Source organism: Mytilus trossulus, chromosome 4, assembly GCF_036588685.1.
Source record: "Mytilus trossulus isolate FHL-02 chromosome 4, PNRI_Mtr1.1.1.hap1, whole genome shotgun sequence".
Lineage (NCBI taxonomy): Eukaryota > Metazoa > Mollusca > Bivalvia > Mytilida > Mytilidae > Mytilus > Mytilus trossulus.
Window position 1 is genome coordinate 8,088,022 of NC_086376.1, and position 13,548 is coordinate 8,101,569.

The 13,548-nt window shown below is 33.3% G+C and overlaps 1 protein-coding gene across 3 annotated transcripts in view; it reads left to right on the forward strand.

Moving 5' to 3' along the window:
• The window catches only part of LOC134714586 (rho GTPase-activating protein 19-like), a 44,439-nt gene that overhangs the window by 12,337 nt on the left and 18,554 nt on the right, over positions 1-13,548 (forward strand). The gene's annotated exons all lie outside the window — the stretch shown is intronic.

A 13,548-nucleotide genomic window follows, 5' to 3' on the forward strand; every position in this document is an offset into this window, starting at 1 on the left:
TTTGTGGAGAAAGATAGCCAATATAATGTAATGAATTTCTCTTTGAAGTTATTACCTGGTGTTTTATTACACACTGTCTTATTTACCAGGGTATGTAGCTATCTTATACCCCAGGTATTCACACCTTCTTGTTAAATCCCCCATTGTCTGAAGACACCCACACCTGGGATCGTAAAACTAACTTTATGGCTGTGGTGTTCCTTTTGGAGTACCTGTATATTGTCCTGTGAATTGGGATAGAAAGGAAATCTCAGGTTTTTAACTACCCAATTTTTTATGTAAATGCAGTTAAAAAAAAGGTATCCCCCTTTTTATATGGTAGTATGAGAAAATAGGGATGCCTTTATTTACACCTGTTGGATTTTCCAAAGAATCAATCTAAATTATAATGTGAATGTCAGGTCATTAGTTTGGAGTGAAACAGGACTTCAAATTCTTTTAGAAATAATAAAGGCTTTGATTTGTGATTGAATAGGATAATATTAGATAAAAGTGCCAGTTTTGATTTATGACTGTGGTCACTCTTAAACAAATGATTTCAGTGTTCAAGGATGATTACAACTTTAAGATCAGTTCAATTTACTATTCTTTGCTTCATTATTCAGAACTCAAACTTATCATCTGTTTTTCATTGACATATTTCTTAAATCTTTGAAGGGTTATTCTTAGATTTCTGTAACACTTTATACTATGTTATAGAAATTTAAGGATTGTCTTAAATCTTTAATAAGATCCTAATACAGCTGTCAGTTTGATCAAATATTGAACTATTTGAAGACCTTCTATTTGAATTGTGAGAGTAAATTTGTCTCCACTGTAACAAGAATTGGTTGTTTGACTTTCATTCAAAGATATTGAATGCAAACACATGTATATCAAGACAAAACAATGTGATATGGTATATATATTCTTCATTCCACTTGACTGACTTAGCAGCTTTTATAACTTGAAGATTTCCTGCTTTTTTGGGGTTCATTTTATTAACTAACTCAACTTTTGAAGATTTCAAAACATCAAACAAACAAGGACGAATACAAATATATATTGAGTAATACAACAGTCTTACAGTATAAACAGTAGCATTTAACATTAAGCTGAATACTAATTTGTGATCTAGAGCAATCCTTTGAAGTTTAATAAACAGGAGATAACCTCTTTTGTAAATTAAAGGGGCTTTTTGTATGAACAGGAAAAAGGGGATTAAATGGAGGATATTGATTCGAACATGATAAATCTTGAATAAGGACAGAGCGTAATGAATTGATAGAGTGGGCCTTTGTCAGAAAATAATACACTTATTGACCTAATTATTATAATAAGTTTATTTTGTTCAGTCTTTTAAAAAGGGACTTGGGGTATATTTTCATTTATTTTTTGTAAAAGTAAAACAATACATTGTCACATTGTAAGAGTAGGTTTAGGTTGATATGAGAATGCCTTAGGGAAAACTGTTTTACCAAAACAATATGTAATAAATTAAAAAGTCTCATATAATTAATCATTTTTGAGGACAGTTGACATGTATTGAGGGGGAAAGTTCCCTTTAAAAAAAGAACAGAAAAATTTGCATAATAATGCTTATTCCTACTTAAGTTCTGGTATTATGAAGATGCGCACTGGCAGACCTATTTGGAAAATCACCGCGATTTTTGTAAAATATTCGGTGTTTTTTGGCCAATCTCCGCGGAACGGATAATAAATAGAGGTTCATCGTAGATTTTCCGTTTTACAGAATATTTTGCGGTTCTCCGGAGATTTTCCGTGTCTCAGGGAATTATCCGTTTGTCCGATAAAACGGGTGTGTATTGAGTCATTGATAGAACCAGTGATGCGTGAGCGACGGTTATTAAAAGGTCGGTTGTATAATCCGTTATGCGTGAGCGACGTTCAATCATTAATTGATCGTTGTATTATCCGTTAAGTGTGAGGGACGGTTGTAATGAGGTACAGATTGTAATATATGTAGAAGTTTACAGAACTATCATTAATCGATTGAGATATACGGAATTTTCAAAAATTTATCACATAATGTTTCTGTAAATTTAGAGAGAAACAGATTATATATTTCTCGGGGTTAAAGGTTTACTTTTATGATTGAAAAATACATGTGTATGTCTGAGGCCGAAGATCATTTAAACTTCATTGGCAAATAGGAATTTTTAAAACGATCTTGATCACCTGCTGATCCATTAATCTTTCAGAATGAAATGCACATTTATACCTCTTGGGGTTGAAGGCATATATTAGCAACATTAACAATATGCTACGATGAGATAATGACAAGTTGCGAATTTTAGTCCGAATGTGTATGTATATGATCATATGGACATACATTCATCTTTATAATTAATCAGTTCATCTGTCATTTGTTTTATTAAATTACTTTTCAATTGTGGTATAAATACAATTTTATCATTGTGTAAGACGATTTGAGAATAATGCTTTCATCGTAAATACTTCAGAAATTATAATTGATTCAAGAACCGTTTATTGGAACAAAAATAAAATGAACGGCCTATAGGAAGTTCTAACCTTAGTTGATATCAGGGGTCAATTGGTATAGCAGTATGTAACGTAATACAACGATCGTCGATGCATAATATGCATATGTATGTATATAGTATGCATGCAACTGGATTTCGACAACTCGTGGGTTGTCTTTTAGACAAAGAAGTTCCATTTTAAAGATATGAAAGTACGTCAATGCACGTCTTGTAAACTAATCTGTTACTTTTTGAAATATAACTTAGTTATATTTAAAAGATTGGATGGTTATTTCACACGTATTAAAGTTCTTCTGTCATCATTACTGTTTTTCAATTATTTTTTGAGAGTTCGATCTTAAAACTAAGTTCGTTCTGACATTTATGGAATATTTGCCACTGGAAGTTAAACAACCAACAATCAATCATCTTATTACAAAATTTAAAATATGCCTGAGCGATAATATTCTTTAAAATTTTAATGTGAAAGACAGTTTCTCCATTTATAAGAAGGCACTTCCAGGTCTAATTTTAAGTGTATCTACATTCCGGGACTGAGATTTATTTACTATACTAGCAAAAAAAAAAAAGGAAGAAAAGAAATGATGATACGTTTTTTTTTAATAATTAAATAATTAACGTTAAAAATATATGTAATTAACTTGATCTAAAACTTGACCTCGCTCATGATAGAGAATGTTAAAAATCAATTGTGTCGACTGCACGGGATTTTCCAACGGCGGGAAATACCCTGTAACTATAAACACAGGTGATGTTATATACTGACCGATTGTGGAATGTCAATTCAGGGTTAAAGTGATGTGTAATGATTGACATTATTGTGCGCTTGAAAGTTGAGGCTCTAGTAGGTTCATTTCAATTGATAATCGAAAATCTAAAATCATTTTTTTTTCAAATCAACGATGAAGTTTTGGATATTATGGAAGGGATTTTTTTAAGGACAACGGAGGTACCTTAAAAGTCTATAGGAAAATATACAAATAAAATAATATAAAACAATTTCGAAGGTCACAACTTGTATCTTATAAATCAATGATAAAGTGACTTCATCAGTATTAACAGTTATATAAGATTGCAATCAGATGACTTTTAATTTTGTTTGTGTTTCAGGACTGGGAGTGTATAAGATTACCTTATATTACATTGTATTTACAAATGTTTGTTTATATTGCTTGACCCTTATGGGTGTAATTTTGCAATAAAGATTAAAAATATATACTTAGGATGTTCCATTCTCAGCATTGTTTCTGGTCTGTCTGTTCGTTTGTTCGTTCGTCCGTCTGTCCCGCGTCAGGTTGAAGTTTTTGGTCGAGGTAGTGTTTGATGAAGTTGATATCCAATCAATTTTAAACTTAGTACACATGTTCACAATGATATGATCTTTCTAAATTTAATGCCAAATTAGAATTACCTCATTCCGTCAGTCCACTCAGGGACTTTCTATACTAAGTAAAGAAAGTCCCTGGTCTGTTAAACATAGAAAATGATAGTGCGGATTGGGCATCTGTGTATACTAGTGACACATTCTTTTTTTTAATTTATTAAACTTGTTCTCAGTGGCAGATCCAGATTTTTTTATATATAAGGAGAGGGGAGACTAACTGATAATGTCATGAGAGGACCAGCTCCAATCATTCTCAAGTGATTCCCTACATAGTCAAGATTTATTTTTCAACAAAAGGGGCGGACACCGTGTCATTCCCCCTTTATAGCCGACTGAGAAACTCAAAGGGCTGTTTAGGCAGTCAATGTCGTCAAAAACTTCTATGTGTTGTATAGCCAGTCATTGTGTCAGTGTAAAACTTCCATGTATATCAATCAATCAAATCAAGACTATTAAAAACTCCTATCAACGCCATTCCCCACTAAATCCGGCTCTGGTTCTATTGATTTCATTATTTCTTCAGCATACTAGTATCGGTAGCATGTGAGTATGGTAGCACTCCGTAGATAGGTCTGTAGTTTTGCATGTATGACACTAACAGTTGGCCTAACGTATTAGAAGGCCAGGGTTGGAAGGTCATTCAACATTCTGTGGCTCAATTGCAACTATATTTTCTGTGAAGTGCTACCTAAGCCGTGGCCAGGTGAACCCTACCCATTTTTTTCAAAGGATTTTCCAATAGCACATCGAAACACTTCCAGCATTCTATATTTTTTTCACCAAAAAATTGTACCTCAGCATAATACAGGTCAAGAGGTACATTTGTTTGAGGAGGGGGTTTCAATTACTGTTCTTAAGTTTAATTTCCTGTTACTACGAATTTTCGGGATTTTTTTTTATCAGATTTGCCCTGTTGTCTTTTCTTTTAACTCCGTGTAAACCCTCACACGCGATGTTTACAAAATTATTTAATTGTTTCAAAAATTGAATTTGTTGTATTACCTCTTTTAACAAAATAATATTTAGTTAGCTTTATTTGCGCCTTTTCAAAGTCCAAGCATTGAACATTGCAAACACATATAGATATTTTCAAATGAATTAGAAAATATCTTCCCAAATCGACAGAACGTACACAGAGATATTTGCCACTGGTCTTTACCCAGTTAACGATTCACTCTTAAATGCATTTCTCAAAAAACGATGGGAAACAGAAAAAACACAGACTATATCTTTTGGATAAACAGCCAGGGACATTTCCAGACATGAATATAACTGCATGGACCATCGCTTACAAGTTTTGTGACAGAACAGACTTACAACTTTACTATAGTACATGTACAGTGCTTAGAACTGTCTCATAATTTTACTCCAGTTTACATAGCGCATTCTTTTATGTTTTATGATAACAGAACTGTGTTTTATCAAGGTTTATCATAACTTGTATGGTTTTATGATAACTGATTTCTGAGGAATATGTTTAATAATGCAAACTTTATTTAAAGATACGTTTTTTTCCAATTGGCGCTAAAGAAAAGCACCATATGAATATTCATGAACCTACAACGATTGCTCAAAATCGTTATTTAAAAATCCTGTTTGTGAGATGTAGATTCATTTCAATACCGAAATTTCGTCTATATATTAAGTTTCACAAGTGTATAACACGGACAAGCTATCAGAAGGTACATTACTCCCATTTTGTTTTGGTGTGAACCATCGATGTTTACAGCAATATCAAAGAATAAGATGATGATGGTAGAAAGAACTATGGGCGTCATGTGGCAAATATTACATGCATATCGGACCATGAGTTGTCAATCTGTATGAAAAGATTTCCAATACAACCATATTATTGAGAAGGAATGTTTACATGCTATTCTCTCGTACTAGTATTACAGGGTTCTTGTGTTGTTCACCTTAGACAGACATCTTTTTAACGATGTTTAAAAAAAGACAGAACCAATTTAATGTCATATATCCCTATTTTTTAATATAACTATAAAATACCCCTATTTAGCGGACAAGCAGTTTATTATTTTTTCTGTTATTGAATATTGAATACCAAGAAGGAAAATAAATCCCGAAATTAATTTGAAACTTTGATACTCAATAGTTTTCCAGCAAAATATTCACATCCCTTGGGGATAATTAGTGTTTTTCCAGTGGCATATATAACATGCATGTCGGAACAGGAAATTTGGCATTATGTACTTTCAGAACCATGTTCACATCATTGTACATTAGGCAGCAACCATTTGATTTTCGGGGGGGGGGGGGCTATGTTTTTTTTCTGTACAAACTTTTTTTTTCGCCTGTGGCGAAAATCAAACTATTTTTTTCGCGGCAAGTCAAAAACAATTTTTTTCTTTCAATTTTAGCATTACATATAGTGGCAGCTGAGGGTGTAACAAGCAATTTATATAATTTTGAATTGCAACTATCTAAAGTTCCGTAACTTTCTATCAAGGCGTTTAAAAGAATGGTCGATAAGTGCGTATATTTTTGTTAAATCAATATTTCTTGTATGTTTCAAACTGTCCTTCACTTTTGAGAACGAGTACTTACATTTCCCCAAATTTACCCTTGGAAAAAATGTGAAAACAGATTTTTATTTTATCAAATCTTTTTTTTTTGGAATTATTCAAATTTTTATAAATAATATTCTTTACACCAGAAATGTAATTTATAAACAAGCTTATGCGTTTAGTAATGACTAGTATATTGGACACGCAAGACAGAGATTTATACTATACACCTGATAGTTCAAAATGGAAAGTTTCAAGTTATCGGTCGTATACACTGATCAATACCCTTAGAAGTGAAGCGATGCATGAACTTGCAAGTCCGACAGGAAATCGCTTGAATGGTGTGGTCACGTTTCTCCAACATTTAGTAATTAGACTAAAATAACATTAGGGATTATGGGGTCCTCTTAAGGACTGGATCTTGATATCTACCTGTAATTCACCTGTTCTTAACCAAAATATTGTTAAAAAGGTATATATTTTTTAAAGACATATATATTTTTTAGTAGTCTCCCAAAATTGTAAAAGTCGATATAATCTTACGCAGTGATGTAATTTTTTTATTTTATAAAAAAAAAGATGTGCATGGTACGATAGACAATAAGACAACTCTCTACAAGAGACCAACTGACAAGTAATAGAATAAATTACTAAAATGAGGTACAGTCCGTGAACATTTCGATTTTTCATATTACTTTTAATAAAAAAAATCTTTTAAAAATAATAATTTCGAGATTATTTCTTAATATTTTTTTATGAAATTTTCAGTTTGATAAAGAATTCACTTGTCTATATAATGATTTTTTTGTTGAATAACCTTTTTAATTTTGTAAATCAAATACGGATGAAAATAATTACGTAACAGTTTCGGGTTAAACTCGACCAAAAATATATGGTTTGTTAATTTTTTGATAGAATTTTTTTTTAACAATATCCCTTTTTACAATATTTTAGTTAAGACCTGATAAAGGTGAATAACAGGTAATTATAACGATGCCAGTCCTTATGAGGACCCCCTAATCCCTAATGTTTTTTTAGTCTAATTATCAAATGTTGGAGAAACGTGACTAAACTGAACGTGTCACCTCACAATACATTTGGGAGTAATACCTTTAGCCATCGGCTGGTGATCAGACAAGGGGAGGTACGAATTTTATTACATAAAAGAATTATGAACAAATTAGATTTTCGAAAACAATTTTCACGGAAAACTTATTTATGCTCATTTATGACTTTGAACTATGACTTTTTTACCAATTCCCATATAAACAGTTAAAAACGACAGACCTTGGTTACCACGGTATAGCTGACTTATATTAAACCAAATTTCAGAAATCCTTGTATTGTAGTTCCTGAGAAAAATTTTCAACTTGGCTATCATGTGTAAAATCAATCAAGTGTTCGGTAAACAGGAAGTTGTTGAGTGATTTATCTGAAAACGCATCAAGTTCCAAGTATAGCTGACTTATATCAAGCCTGAAACCAAATTTCAGAAATCCTGGTAGTGTAGGTCCTGACAAAAAATGAGACGAAAAATATTCATGGGACGGACGGACGGACTGACTGACTGACAGACTGCCGGACGGATGGACTGACGGACTGACGGAAGGACAGACAGAGGTAAAAAAGTATACCCCCCCTTTTTTTCAAAGCGGGGGTATAATTAAATATCTTACAATGCAAAGCTAGTTATTTGCGATGTGCGATGATGCGTAGCTGCATGGTAGATTACTACGTGAATTAGATCATTTTGATTATCTTTGAATTCACTAACACGTGGCTGTTGACACATTACACACAATATACTTAAAATACCTGGGGCAATTTACACTTCTGGTTTATTGTCCCTTTAACCAGCCAGTGTATCTGTGTATGATGTATTTATCTACTGTGCAAGGGTTGTGTAGCCAGTCAAGGTCGTTAAATGTATCTCTAGCTCCATTGACAGACTCCCATAATATATTCGAAAGCGGATCCCGAATTTTGAAAAAAAAAGAATGTGAAAGGACGTAAAGACAACATTACAAATTGGACTTGTGTACATGCAACATTCAATATATTTCTTGTGTGACAGTTTACTGTCACAATTGACTGTCAAACCCGTGTTCAATTTATTATTTTGATATGGTTCCATAATTCGAAAATAAGTTATTAAAATCTCAGTAGGCTAAAAAAAAACTACTGGATTTTATCTACAGAGTGCAACAAACACAGGTCACGGAAATGGTCTCTACTACTTCAAACTTTGGCAATCTAAAATAAAATCTTATCAGTCAATTTCATAGTATCACAATTTCATGTAACAGCAGAAGATAGTGCCTTGAAGATAGCTGAGTAAAATAAATATTTTTTTAAACAAGATATATGTAGGGAGCTCTATTTTAACCAACCCGCGCATGAACAGATTCATTTTTTCTTGTATTTACTTCCTAAATGACACGTTCTAGAAATGTTTGCCACTGGACATCAATTTAAAAATTAAATAGAATCAGACAGTCATGCTCGAGCAAATAACATTGAGAACGGAACTTTATAGCAAGATATATACTATAGTGTATACAGATTGTATTTGAACACACACGAGGGTCTTGAATATTGTCTTATAGTTGTAAGTAATTTTTCTGTAGTCTTCATATTTTTCCCCATTATTCTATATTCTTTGTTTTCTTGGTGTCTATTTTATTTACTTTTTTGGCCCTTTGTTGTGCACTTTTTGTCCATATATATTCTCTCTTCTTCTATATAAATCCTATTCAAACCCTTATAAACATACACCATCAAAATGTTCAACTCAAAACCCCAGTTGACTTGTCATCCATGGAGTTTTTCTCAACCGTTGAGAATATAACAAATGCTAAATGAGTCCGTTTAAAAAAAAAGATGTGGTGTGATTGCCAATGAGAAAACTCTGGATAAGAGACCATATGCCACAGAAATTAACAACTATACATGTAGGTCACCGTACGGCCTTCAACAATGAGCACAGCCCATACTGCATAGTCGTCTATAAAAGGAGAAAAAGTCTAGGAGTCCATTACTGATATTACATATATATATGATTAATGTATCACGTATACGTCTGATGCTTAATTGTTGGCTCTGCTGGAAGGCAAAATATTTAGCTCTTTACTGACTAGTATTTAACAACTGAAACTAGATAAGTTATGAAAATCAAGGAATCTATACATGATATAACAGCAAATTTGAACGGAACCAAAACGCAAATTAGTAAAATAATAAGTATACAACTTGCATTTCAGCATTTTAATATTGGTAATTATTAATGATGTAATGCGTAAATAAGTTATCATACACAGTGGAACAAATGGGAAGCCAAAGTACGTTAATGTCTGGATTAATCTTCTGCAAAAACAATGTCATTTTGTTTATTTTATCTGGTTAAATCTTCTGACATCAGACTCGGACTTCTTTAGAACTGAATTTTAAATGTGCGTATTGTTATGCGTTTACTTTTCTACATCGGCTAGAGGTAAAAGGGGGGGGGGTGAGATCTCATAAACATGTTTAACCCGCCGCATTTTCCCGCCTGTCCCAAGTCAGGAGCCTCTGGCCTTTGTTAGTCTTGTATTATTTTAATTTTAGTCTCTTGTGTACAATTTGGAAATTAGTATGGCGTTCATTATCACTGAACTAGTATATATTTGTTTAGGGGCCAGCTGAAGGACGCCTTCGGGTGCGGGAGTTTCTCGCTACATTGAAGACCCGTTGGTGACCTTCTGCTGCTGTTTTTCTATGGTCGGGTTGCTATCTCTTTGACACATTCCCCATTTCCATTTTCAATTTTTATTTCAATAAACTGACTTAAATAAAATTTAAGCAAGTTAAACTGTAAGCTTGCCGCCGTTGATACCCCTGCCGAAATATTTCGGTTCACAGGAAGTTGTTGAGAAATGAATCTGAAAACGCACCACACGGTACAACCCTGTAACCAAATTGATAGATACACAAACAAATTTACTTAAATAAATGTTTAATTTACATGTAATGTATGACGTACTTAAAATCATCTTTGTGTAAAGAAACGTTTGAATTGGCTGATCTTTTTGTAAAGCATGCTATTTTGACGGTTATGGATTCAGACTCATTAAAGATGCATTTCTTTCTAACACAAACGATGCAAACGGCTAAGCTCGCACATGTTTTGATCATTTCTTTCAAACATACGTTTGCAAAGTTTACATAAACTAATGCAAACGCTAAAAATGCTTCTGCAGTTTGTCGTTTGTTAGTACAAACGCTCCATTTGTTTCTAACTTCAACCTGATTAAACGAAGTATTTGTTTCTACGTTTGTAAAAAAGTCTGATTACCAACAACATGTACAGTACATTCCGTGACATGGTCTGAAAAATGTCGCAGGTTTTAAAAAGGCTCAGCATCAGCGACTTAAATGTCGATGATTGATTACCTGTTGTCAATCAAATCATCAGCTGATAGTAAGTGGAATAAAATCAACCAAGCGTGCATGGTCGGCCGCACATGCTACTTAATATTATGTAATTAGTTATGATAATGTAACAGGTAAAATCGATAATTACATAATAGACATTTAAAAGGCATGAACGGTTTTCAGATTGTTTCAGTTCTAATTATTTAATTTACCAATAAAAGATTATTTTTTTTTCAGGTCTGTCTGAGGAAAAAACATTCTACACAAATTATTGTTCTCTTATTTATCTTCTCAGTTTTTATTTACAATTCGAATATAAAATAAAATATCTTTTCCTATCCGTTCTTTTCTCATTATTTCTACATTTCGTCGCGAGTTATATGTTCTAGTAATTTCGTAGATTAGTTTTCTTTTAAAAAGACATGAGTTTCCTATCTTTATTCATATTTGAAAACGCCATGTGAGGGAGGGTAAGAAGGGGTCCTGATCCCAAATGCCGGGCTTAAAAAACAAAATACTTAAAATCACGAAATCCCGAGGTCCCCTAATTCGAAAAAGAATTTCCGGTACCCGAAAGTGTTACTCTTGAAATCACAAGCTTAAAAACACCCGACCCTGGAGTCCCGATAAAGGTCCTATCCCCCCTCTTATATATTCTCAAAACGTGAAATATTACTGTAACAAGAAATACACGAATGATGCTGAAACGTCTATTATTGAAAACTAGTTTTTCGTTTGTAAGATACGATGGTTATTTTTATTGTAATAAAATGTTTGGATTGGAAGAGAATTTGATCGAACATTTAAATGCATTGCTGGTGAAAGCGGGGTCAAGGTTGACACGATAATATCACGTGTGTACATGTGTTTAAAACTTTAGGGGTTTCCTGTTCAATTTCATGGATAAAATCATCAATCGGAACTACTCGGCCGGCTTTTTGTTTGCACGAAGAAATAACTCTTCAATAATTATTGTACTGTATAGCGAGAGAAGTTATGATTGATAAAATTATAAAAGATATTATTAGCCTAGCATGTAACTATGTCCAGTGTGTATTCTTTGTAAAAAAAAAACACAACGTCATATTCAACTGGCTTAAAATTCTAAGATAAAAAAAAAAAAAAAAATCGAGATTTTTTTCTCACTAAAATAGTTCGCAGCAAAAAAAAAACTATTTACGAGATTTTTTCTAGGTAAAATAAAATGCAGCAAATTTTCTCAATTATAATATAAAACTTACTGAATAGCGTAAATATGTGTTTACAAAAAAAATCGATATTTTCTTTTGTTCTTGAAGAACAAGACTGTAGGATTAAAAAATCTATACGTTTTAGAAATCAGTCACAAACAGTAGAGGGTCACTACTTGATAAGGCAATGGGTATAATTAGTAAAACTCTTTGAAGCCCCCCTTTGAGTGTACAACAAATTAAAGATATCTTTTTGAATGATTTGTGTAGCCTTGAAAAAGACTGTTATGAAAAAGTTTCTGCTGCATCTCTCGTAGTTCTTGACTTGGTTTTCTTAGTGCGGTAGGAGGTGTTCGATCTTCTTGGTGAAACTGGGATCATCTAACTTGGTTTTGAAGTAACTTATCGATTTACCATAAGACCTTTCAGGAAATATTTTGCGAGGTACATCGGCTGTTGCACGTCCTTCTAATGCTATTACTACTGGGACAACTTTATATAAATGGTCAATAAAGCGGTTGCAGTACTCAATAGTAAGATCTCTGGTCCAAAACTCTTGTAGAGCTGTCTGAAGGTCATCTTTAGTTTTAAGGTTTTTTTTAGCAAGTCTGCGTTTCAGCATATTCCATACAATTTCAATTGGGTTGATATCGGGAGATTCGGAGGGCCAGCAGTCCCACCACTGAATGCCATTGTCGATCATGAAACTTTTGGCAAGCTTGGAGCGATGTTTTGGGTCGTTGTCTTGTTGAAAACGGTGACCATCTGGATAAACAGATTTGATAAAAGGCAGAAGAGTCTTTTCTTAAATGTTTTCAACGAAAAAATCGGACTTAAGAATCCCGTCGAAAATCAGAAGACGTGTGGTTCCCCTACGACTAATACCTCCCCATACATGCACTTTTAATGGATGCTTCGGTTGTGGAATTGGTGTAGCAGATTCATTTCTTAAACGATAAACAACAACTTTGTTATCATGAAGTTGCACTGTGCATTCGTCGGTGAATACAATGTCATTAAAATTGTCATTATCTAACACAAGCTGTTTACAGAAATCTACGCGTTTGACTTTGTTGACTTCGCGGATCATTTGACAATAACGAGGTGCACTTGCAGTGTAGCCAGCTTCCTTGATTACTCTATGTACTGTGGTCTTTGATAAAGAAGTCCCGGTTTCTTGGAGTTGGCGCTGAATGTCTGTTGCAGTCATGGTACAATTTTCAGAAAGAGCGGTTTTGACTGTTAAAATATCGGAATCAGAAACTTTTCTAAATTTGACAAAGCTGTCGGTTGGCATTGATTCAGCAAAAAGATCTCCTGATTTGTACTTTAGTATAATCTTTTGAACAGTACACCAGTCAACGTTTATACCATGTTGATCTCCTAAATATCGGACTATCGCGCTGACTTTCCAATTCTGACGGAATAGAGATACTATTTCTAGTCTATGGCAGTGACTAAGTTTAGATTTCGGCATTATCGTAAACGATGTTTTCTCTCAATGTGCATTTAAAAAAAAAAATGTACATGCATTA